Source organism: Oenanthe melanoleuca, chromosome 1A (genome assembly GCF_029582105.1).
Source record: "Oenanthe melanoleuca isolate GR-GAL-2019-014 chromosome 1A, OMel1.0, whole genome shotgun sequence".
Lineage (NCBI taxonomy): Eukaryota > Metazoa > Chordata > Aves > Passeriformes > Muscicapidae > Oenanthe > Oenanthe melanoleuca.
The window spans coordinates 15597997-15608205 of record NC_079334.1 but is presented as its reverse complement, the minus strand read 5'-3'; positions in this window follow the sequence as shown (position 1 = coordinate 15608205).

The following is a 10209-nucleotide window of genomic DNA, read 5'->3' as shown; positions in this document are numbered from 1 at the left end:
ATTCTAGTTCCTTCTGGATTTATTTGGTGCAGGGATTTGCATGCAAATGTTGTAGTTGGTTGCATGGAGCTTTGGAAGAATATAAAATAGCCCAGAACCAAATCTAGAGTAAAGTTACAATTACCAGACCTCAAGATTTCTGCTTTTTGCAACGTTAAAATACATCAGCAATTGAGCACTACGTGGCACCAAGAGCTTCAGTACTAACATTTCTACTCTCTGACTCACTACCAGAAATGTTGATGTCTTTTTGGGAGTCAAGGTCAGAGATCAGCTTCTCAAAAACTCAGCATGTCAGGCCATGAGATATTTTGAAAAGGTGAGCATGGTTGCCTGAGTGTAAGCTGCACAATAGGGTGGATGTAAAAGTTATCCAACTTCCCAGTTTTTTGAAAATAAATTTTGCAAAAGCACTTCTATTTTTGTACTCTTACCCTGCCTTTTGCTGGAGGCAGGATTAAGTAGTCTACTTCTAACACACTATTCCCCCCTGAAATATCCTTTAAAATCTCCAGTCCTGTGGACTCCTTTGCTGCCTAAAATACTGAGCTGGCTGATTATTCCCACGGAAGTGAAGGTCTTTGCCCTTGTCCCCATTAAAGAGCATCCTGTTTGTTTCCTCTTGCTGCCAGGTGAACCCCACCAGGACGGATTTTTCAGATTATGAAATAATAAAATACCTTTATTCATACCTCTTCCATCTAAAAGTTTTTGTACATTTCTTGTTAAAACAAACACATTAGACCACCTTTGCATGAAGACTCAAATACCCCAGAGTTCTTCAGCCTTCACAGCATGATCAGCTATTGTTTCTCCACCTGGCTGAATAATAAAGCAGGCCCGTCTTTTATTTTCCTTTTATTACTCCTACCAAAGAATTGATTGTTACTCTGTGTTGCCTTTGTTTATATTGGATCATTTATTATCACAATAGCCAAAAGACACTAATTTTTAAAGCAAAATATTGACATGCAATCAATTGCTACTCCTATTAATCATGTAACTGCACCTTTGATACTTGTTGATCTTATTCCTAAGGTCTTGGTGAGTTTTCTGTTGTTTTTTTCTTGGGGAAGCACTGTGTCTGTCCCCCTGATACAGAGCCCTGGGCTGCATTGGCCAGGCACTAATTGAGATTGTCTTGGCAGGTCTACATCTGTTTTGTTCTTCTGTGCAGAAGCAGCCGCATGTAATTAATAAACTAACCAGACAGCTCTCTTAAAGCCAAGTATTATTTATTTACACCCAATGCTTTTCAGAAGAAATCCATCTTTATGCAATAACTGTCTACTCACATGTTTAGCTCAATGATTGTCTACATGTGGTAATTTTGATAGGTCAAATTTGCCAGCAGACTCTCCTAAACTCCAGAGTAATGGGCTCCTTTTGTTCAAGGACCAACTTCTTTACCTTGGGCATAGAGAGAAATATATTTTCCAGAAGAGCAGATGTGGTTATTGTCCTCTTTTCCAGAGATGAGAGTATACCTTGCAAATATTTTTTTTTTATAGCTTTTGATTCACCTGTTTGCAGCACTGGTAACACGGCTTTCTAATTTTGGGAGACGCAGCACAAAAAGAAGCTGTTGCCATGGATCCCCTCCCTCTCCTTCCCTTCCCACTGTGTTCACTTGGAAGCAATTTATCCACATCCAGCTGTTGCTTTCCTGCTTGATTTTTTCCAGTGGTCTTCTATTAAGCAAAATTGATATATTATTTACAGGGTATGTATTTCTTTGCCAAGGTTGCAGAAAACCTCTTCCCTATCTTGCCTAAAATATATTTACATGGGCTAGAAAGAAAATGGATCCTCTTTTTTTTTTTTTTTTTTTTTTTTTTTTTTTTTTTTTAACCTTCTTCCTGTTCTGCACATGCACTTTCCCAAATGCCTTTTCAGGTAGCTCCAGCTCCTCAATGAAGGGAAAAAAGTCACATAAGAATTTTATCAGTCAGTGCTTTGAAAGGGGAGGGGGAAGGCTTTTTCAAAGGTTTAACATAAATATTTAACTCCTCTTAATAGAAAATTGTTAGAAATTATTCTTCAAATGGGAATCCTACCTTCAAAGAGGTAGAGTGTGTGGTGAAAAGGTAATTCAAATGGTTCTGATTGTAATAACTCATCATATATGAATAAAAATATAAAATCAACATCTCAAACCAGATACATTGTATCAAAAGCTGGCCTGGAATTGTATTTACTGCAATAAGTCTGTATCCAAATGCTGATGTACACTGAAAGCCAAATTGTGAGGCCCTCAGTGATTAGATTTGCTGAGGAACCCAGAGCTTCTGCTATGGCTACATGAATCATTAGCAGGTGTAAGGCCAGAATAGGGAGGGGATATTACTGTATTATTGTATAAAACTCACTTTTTGGGTTTGGGGATACCAAAGCATACAACAGGTGAGTGAGAGTATTTATGGCTGGACTACTAAATTGTTTTGCAACAAAAAATTATCTGGGGAGCATCTCTACCTGGTCAAGCCAATTGGAAGCCTTCCTTCTCCTAAATTTCATCTAAGCTGATTTCTTCCAACAAACAGTGGAGGCAGGTGCTGGAAAATGGACATTTGAAAATTTCAAAATGCAATGGGCTAACAAATCAAGTTGATCAAGTTGTTCAAATTGCAAGTTAGTGGTTGCTGTTTGCCATTAGGAAAAAATCCTGACTGCCAGAAAGACTGTTGAGGTGTGTTTAGTGCTTAGAAAAGCCAACAAATCTACTCTGGGAATGGTACAGTGCTGTGTTTACTATATCCTTGTGATACGAGTCATGATACAGGAGGTGAGGTGTATTCACCTCTTAGCCTAGACAAAAACCAAACGAGTATAAAAGTAGAACTGCTCACTTAGTGTCACTAAACTTATACACCACAGGCCCTGCTAGCAGCTTTTTGTAGGCAACCTGCACTTTATTCCCCTAAGTGGAATAAAGAACACACAGCAGATAAGATGCTGGTAAAGCTTAAAAAAGCAAATATGCGTCTGGCTTTATTTAACTTTTCTTGAAGTTGTTACTGTCATCAATACAGACACAACTTTGAAAGATCAGTGTAAGAAAGTCATATACCTTATGTAAAATATTTGTCTAAACCTCTAACTGGAAGAATTTTCTCACTAAGAATCCTGTCATTATGAAGGCACATATAATATTGTGCACCTTGTGACTGCTGAGGAAATACCTATAATATATGTTGTTAAGCACAGAAAAAAACCCAAAGCTTTTAAGGTACAAAATTTTTTTAAATATTAAAATATTTAAAATATTAAAAATTCAATTTGATGTGCATTCAAATAGGTCAGAAAAATAAGACAGGCAATACACAACATATTGAGAGAAGTTCATACTTAAAAATGGATATTTGACATGTGGATGTTCAAAAGCATGAGTGCTAATTTAGCAGTAAATTTTAAGTTCACCCAGGTCAATCCAGTTGTAATAGATCAGCTCAGTTTTACTCTGTAATGAACTTTGGCAGTTCAGCAAAAACAGCAGTGGTTCAGCTAATCACTAAGCTGCAGCAAACTGTAAGGGAGCTTGTGTATTCCTTGTGTGGAAGGATCTGTTCTCTCCAGCCAGGACCTGCAATATTATCAATACAAAACTGAAAGCAGAGCAGGGTAGAGTCTTCAATCACAAGTGGACTTGGTCAGGGTTGGGCACAACTTGTGGAGGTTGAGCACAGTTCTGGGGAAGACATTTTGGTATAAGGCATATATTTAAATGTCATAGACATATTAGAGAGTTAATAAAACAAAGCCAAGACCAGACTTGCAGACGTGTAATTCTGTATGATCCTCAAGAGCTGGTTTGGTCAAAGATATGATCTGTGTATGAACAGAGAAACAAAGGAATAACAGAATGGTGCTTATTTAAATAAATTATCATAAGATGTGTGCTTTCATTTTACAACATAATTTCTGGGGGATTATATAAAGAAAAATAATCAAACAGCTAAACCTGATTTTAGGTTTGCTTCACCATTTATAAATTTGTGAAATTTATATCCCTCAGAGGGCTAAAGCAGAGCTAAAACTTCACAATTTTACTTGAAATAGCACTTCCATATTTAAAATTTCTATGTGGAGTGAATGACACTTTCTTTCAAACATTGCCCAGTAGCAGAATATGTTCTGAATCAGAGGTAATAATTTCAGCTACTTATATACTTCTTAATTTAATTTCTAATAATCCATTGTTGTGTTTTGTGTTTAGCAACCACTCATCCCATGCTGAAACAAGAAGCAATGAATTAAGTTTATATATATCTCAGAAGTAAACATTTGATCCTTGTGGAATGATAGGCGGGAATAAACACAGAAGATGTTTATTCACTACTAATGTACAAAATGTTTGATTTTCCTTGGGAATATTGAGCCAAGTGTTGCAATGAAGGTGTCTGTGGTGTGAAGGAACACTTCACAGCAGTGCCCTTACCAACACACTGGAAGTGTTTACAGAAGCCCCTGTATGCATATAGAGATCTCTGTGCTCCTGGCAATGCTTCAATGCCATCTCCCCCTCCCATTGGTATGTCTGTCTTACCACCTGGTGCTGAGTTGGGTATTGTTATTTTTATTTAAATTATTAAAAATATTTTATGAAAGGAAACTCTGGGTTTTTTTCCTTCCTTGACCTGAACACCCTCATGTCCAGAGGCAGAGCCAAGACTGGACCTCTCTCAACAAGCTTTGATAAAGCAATGCATCAGGCATATTTCCAAAGAGACCTAGTGTCAGGTTTACACAACTCCTACAATATAAATCATAACTCAGTACATACTCCCCCCAGTCTAACAGCTGGAGTTTGCAAAGTCTTTGTAATTTTCTTTCTCACGTCCCCAAAGACAGAAATTATTTGTATAAAGGTAATTAAGCCTCCCATTGTCCCTCTCAAAGGAACAAGAATCACTATCTTCTTTTTGTTCCTAAAAGATGATTCTTAAGCATTTTAATTCTCACTGGACAATGGACACAAGCTGTGATAAACAGAACCTGCCTTTCAGCTACCTAGTATTGACATCTCTAATTCTTCTGCTCTTTGATCTGGCTGGACTATAAAGAAGATGAAAAATAAAAAGCTTTCTAGTTCATCTGGCTGTTTTGATCCCAAATGAAAAAGCATTCTTTTTTTCATAAGAAAGGTGGTAGGTCAGACATATCTTGGAAGCTATGGCCTAAAAATTCCTGATAATGTTCACATTATTTATATTTATTTATACTGAGAACTGATGGAAGGGACACAAAGTTGCATTTTGATGGTCTCTGCTCAGGTAGAGACCTTCATTTCACTTCTAATGTCTCTCACTTGGGAAGACTGATAAGGGCATGGATAATCTCATGAGAATGATGGGTACTCTGAAGTGCTGCACTGCAGAATGTGTCAAGCTGAGCTACTCAGAATATTTTTCTAATTACCTGGTATTATATCTGACAAAGTGGAAGGAACTTGTGAAGATTCATCAGTTCTGTTGAAGTTTAGAGGCAATGTCTGAGATCTCTGGTCATTTCTGTTGAGAGAAAGAAAGAAAGAACAGGAAAGCATAAAAATAACGTTTTAAATCTAAAAATAGGCTTTTTTCATGTAGTTTAATTTTGTTTGAGATCGTTGGTTTTGCCTTATCAACTGTCCTGGTTTTAAGGACAGGTGTCTGCTGGTAAAGGCAGAAGTTTTCCTTTGAAATAGAGACTTTAATTCCACTTCTTCCAAGTATTATAATTGTTTGAATCAAGAACTCTGAGGCAGAGATAAGGGGTTAGCAATAACAGCTCTTTTACTAATATATCTAACCGTACAAGCAGAAACAACAGCAGTTGTTAAAATTACCAACAAAACAGAACAGATAACTCAGTTCCAGTCCTTTCTTTAGCTGCAGGCACACTCTCTCTGCACTTGGTCCTGGTGCTCCAGACGGAGCAAAGCCCGACAGCTGCAGAGCGCGGGCAGGAGCGGAGGCAGGAGGGGGCAGCAGTGGCCACGCCAGTGTCAGGCGGGAGCAGGCTGGAGAGGGCAGCTCCTCGCTCACCGTTTGGGTTCTGGTGGTCGGCTGTGTCCTCAGAGGTAGGAGGCTGGAACAGGGAAGATGCAGGGCAGGTGATTGCAGACCATCTAGCTCTCCTGTGTTCCGGCCGCGTGGCTGCAGATGGGGGATTCTCCTCTCAGCTCTGCTCGCCAGAAACACGAGTAGCCCCTCCGGAAGCCCAGCTCCCACCTACCCCTTTTGTCTAGAGTTGTCAAAGGTCCTGGGTGTAACCCCGCAAGCTCTGTTAGCATGATAATGCGAAAAATTCTTTAAATTGACACAGTAATAGAAAAACACTCAACTCCCAACATCAATGAAGTATTTTTCCTGAAACCTCAAAAGCTGTCAAAGCTGAAGTTAGCATTCTTGAATTATGTTTTAAAAATAGTTGAAAAAGCTTCCATAGGAGTTAATGGGTCCTGAAACAAATTATCAGTGGAACATGGCTGAAATGCTGTATAAAAACTGCTACTCTCTTGTATTAAGAAGCAACTTTCTAAATTACACTACAAAAGGGGTCAGTAACATCAGATGATCAATATCAATGAACTGTATTTCTGCAAAAGCAAGTTGAAATTCAGGCTTTAGTGAATCTGTGTGAATCTGTATGATAAAAAATCTGTGATTCTTTATCAGAATTTTTTCAGATCAGAAAATCTGAAGTTTTTTTAATGGCCAAAGACTGTGGGTTAGAAGAGCATCTCGGTTTGTCTTCTAGATATTTTCTTGCTTTTTTTCTTTTTTTTTTCCCTACCTGTAGCTGTTTTATCCAAGCCTAACAAAAAAAAAAAAAAAAAATCTTCAGGATTTCTTCTCTCACACTTCTCTTTTTTAACAAATATTGCTCATAAGCCATTCTGTCTGAAGATCATTGAAGGTGTTAACTTCGAGACGAAGGAAAATCATCCTGTATCAATCACTAAACCTGATGATGGAAACATAAGCATGGATGACACACCAGTTTGTCAAAAGAAGGTCTGAAGAACAAACTGAAAGGTGCTGCTTGAGAGGGGAATGCCCCACATAGGCATGAGCCTGTAAGCAAATAAAAGTAGATCAAGTCCAGGCACTGCATGGCAGGAGCAGGAGCAGTTTGGCTCTACCAGCCAGCCTTTTGCTGGCCCTTTTCAGAGAGCCAGGACAGGAGTAGGGTTCTTGCAGGATGTCTGCAGGAGACTGACTGGCTAAGTTATTTGTTGTTGTGAGCACTCCAGCCTGGGCTTGGATGAGTGCCATGGTGGGTCACAGGGTCACATCCTCCCCTGCAGGATGCCAGCAGCCTGGTAAAAAGAAGGCTACTGGCTTCAATTACCTTCCTTCACTCCTCACTTCTCACACATGGGAGAGCTATGGCACAAGGACAGGATTATCTTTACAAGACCATTTCCATTAAAGCCAAGTGAGAGCTTTTACCCTTCCTAATCCCTAAATTCTTCTGTTCCAGAGAATAGAACTAATCATGAGTTTTTCTGGTACTATTAAATAAGCAAGTATGAAGTTGAATGATACACTGTTATTTTATCTCTGTTTAAGACACAATATGCTTCTCAGTCCCATGACATCCTTTTGTGTTTTTCATAATTAGAAAAAATGTTGACATTCAAATTCAGCACAGCTTTGGATATGAAAAAATGGCCCATTTAATGAAAAATCTCCAGCTCACTAATTAGTTTCTAAAGTCGGAATCAGGTCTCTATAAGCCATTTAAGCAAAACAAATTAGAGTTCTACAGAGATTGTTGTTGGCCAGGCTATTAACTGAGTTAAAATACTCTTTAAAAACTTTGCAAAACTGAAAAACAGGAGCTTTATAAATATCAAGTTTTTTAAAAAGAAGGTGTTTGTTTCTATTTAGTACCATCCATAAGTCTATTTATTAATATCTTTGAATAAACACCTTCTAATTCTTTTTTATCCAATCTCAAAAGTAACTCTTGCAAGGGAAGTATGAAAGGAAGAAGACAACAAAATAAATTCCTGAAAGGTATTTGAAATAAACCCATTTATAGTAGAGTGCTTGACTAATTATAAGGACAATCACTCTTGGTGAAAATTGTAGGTGTGAAACAATTTCCATTTAATTTAGCTATCTAAGGCAGCAAGCCAGCAGTCAGTGAAACAGGTATTTGGCTTTAGATAACCACACCACAGCCTACTGAAGCTGTAGCAAAGCCTGTATGTTTGCAGAGCTGGGACACAGCTAATCCTGTTTCATTTGCACAGAGCCCCACAAATACACAAAGTGAGTGTAAAAAAGGCATAAATATTAATGGATCTGAAAATAAGCAGTTTACCTCCAACCACCTCTGGTTTGTTTGGTCCTAGTGTAAGCAGAGATACAGGACAAATGAGCAGCTGGATTTTTATATCTGTTTCGTAAAATTGGGTGTGTAAAGGACAACCATTCTTTTTGTAAATGGAAAAAAGAACCTCCTAGACTCAATCCTGTTCAGTTCCTGCTTCCTATCCTTCATAGGCCAAGTTTTCAATTACTTTCTTTCACTGCAGACTCAAGGGAGAATGACGGCATTGGTCCAGGATTATCTTTCCAAGACCATTTCCACTAAAGCCAAGGAAGCTCTTTCCCTTTCTAATCTCTAAACTTTTCAGAAAATAGAATTAATCACAACTTCATCCTGTGTTCTCAGGGAAGACAATGAGGTTGCTAGATATGTGTGGAGAAAAACATGAAATCAGATTGTTGGCAAAATCTTCTTGTAAATTTTTTAGTTACAATAGCATTTAGGACCAGATCTTTGCCATCAGCATCAGAGAACAAGTACATTTACCAGTGATTTTGAAGTGAAACAGTATTATCTAGTCTTGACAAAAGCTTCCAGTCTTTTCAAATATATTGAGAAAATTAAATTATTACAGTATATACTATATAAGCAAATCTTCGTCGACTGAGCAGCTAATACCCAAATAAACTAAAATATAACTGATTGTTGGTACTTGTTTGTCAGGATGTGGTAAAATTATATGGCTAGAAACAAACTTCTTTTGAATTCTCACATTTCTTCAGGCTTCATCATCCTTGAAAATGTCAGTCAGCCCACAGAGAGGGTCAAATGCAATTCAGACTTGGAAAAAAATATGTGAAACTTCTGCAAGATCATTGCATTTCTGATTGCATTTCTCCTTGTTGCGGTATTTCTCTTCTTTTCTCCTTCTACTGAACTGAAAGAAGTAGAATGAGTCCAGTTTCATTCCTTACATTTTGGACTTTTCAGTTGTTTCTTGCCATTGCTGCTGACAGGGCTAGGAGATCTTTCTCATCTTTTCAGCTTGTCGGTGGTCTAGAGGAGAGGACTTTGACACTGTATCCTTGGAAAAACGAACTTTCAACTTGTTGACTCAATCTTATATGGTAGTAAAGCATCTATAAAAGCAGTTCAAGTCAAGACAAGCACAAAATGCTCTCTTAATTTTTTAACAAAAAGAAAAAGCAAAAAGTGGGGGGAAGCATTATACTGAAACTGAAATTCAATATCTCCTTTTTAAGAGAATGCAAACTTTTCATCTATTTAAAGTTACTAGACTTTCACAATGAAAATGCTTTTTAGAAATAAACAGCCTTAAAATATGTAATTTTCTTCTTAAAAAACCCCTGAAATTGCCATAAGAAACCATTTATCTTGCTATTAAATAAAAAGAATGTTATTCTGCGCTAAGCTGTTTAGGTTAGCAAAATTACTTTTCTCAAGGTTAAAAAGAACCTCCCTAACTCTCTTTGGAAAAGTATAGTGACAAAGAGCAGCACTGGAGGGGGTTATTCTTGCTGCCCTTGCAGAAGATTATCAGCAGGGATGGCTCCTCAATCAGTGCCACTTGAGGCAACCGTGTGCAACAAAGGAAAGGTAAAAAATCTACTTCATATTTAGATATCCCTGAAAATGCCCTATTTTCACACCCATCAACCTCAGTACCTAAAGTAGGCCATCTCACTTTTTATTTCTGGCCGGTTCCCTAATGGATAGGCTCGCTGCTTACAGGAACTGCTGGCCACAGCAGGATCAGCTGCCGGGTCTTTCACTACACACGAGCTGCCTCCTCAGATAAGAGCTGCTTTTTTCCTTTCTACAGGTGCCTTTACTTCTGTGAGCAATCAGCTTATTTCCTGGTCCATAAAACTGCATTACTCTTATCAGTATTTTCCTCTGTGAACATCAGGAGGGAAATTATTG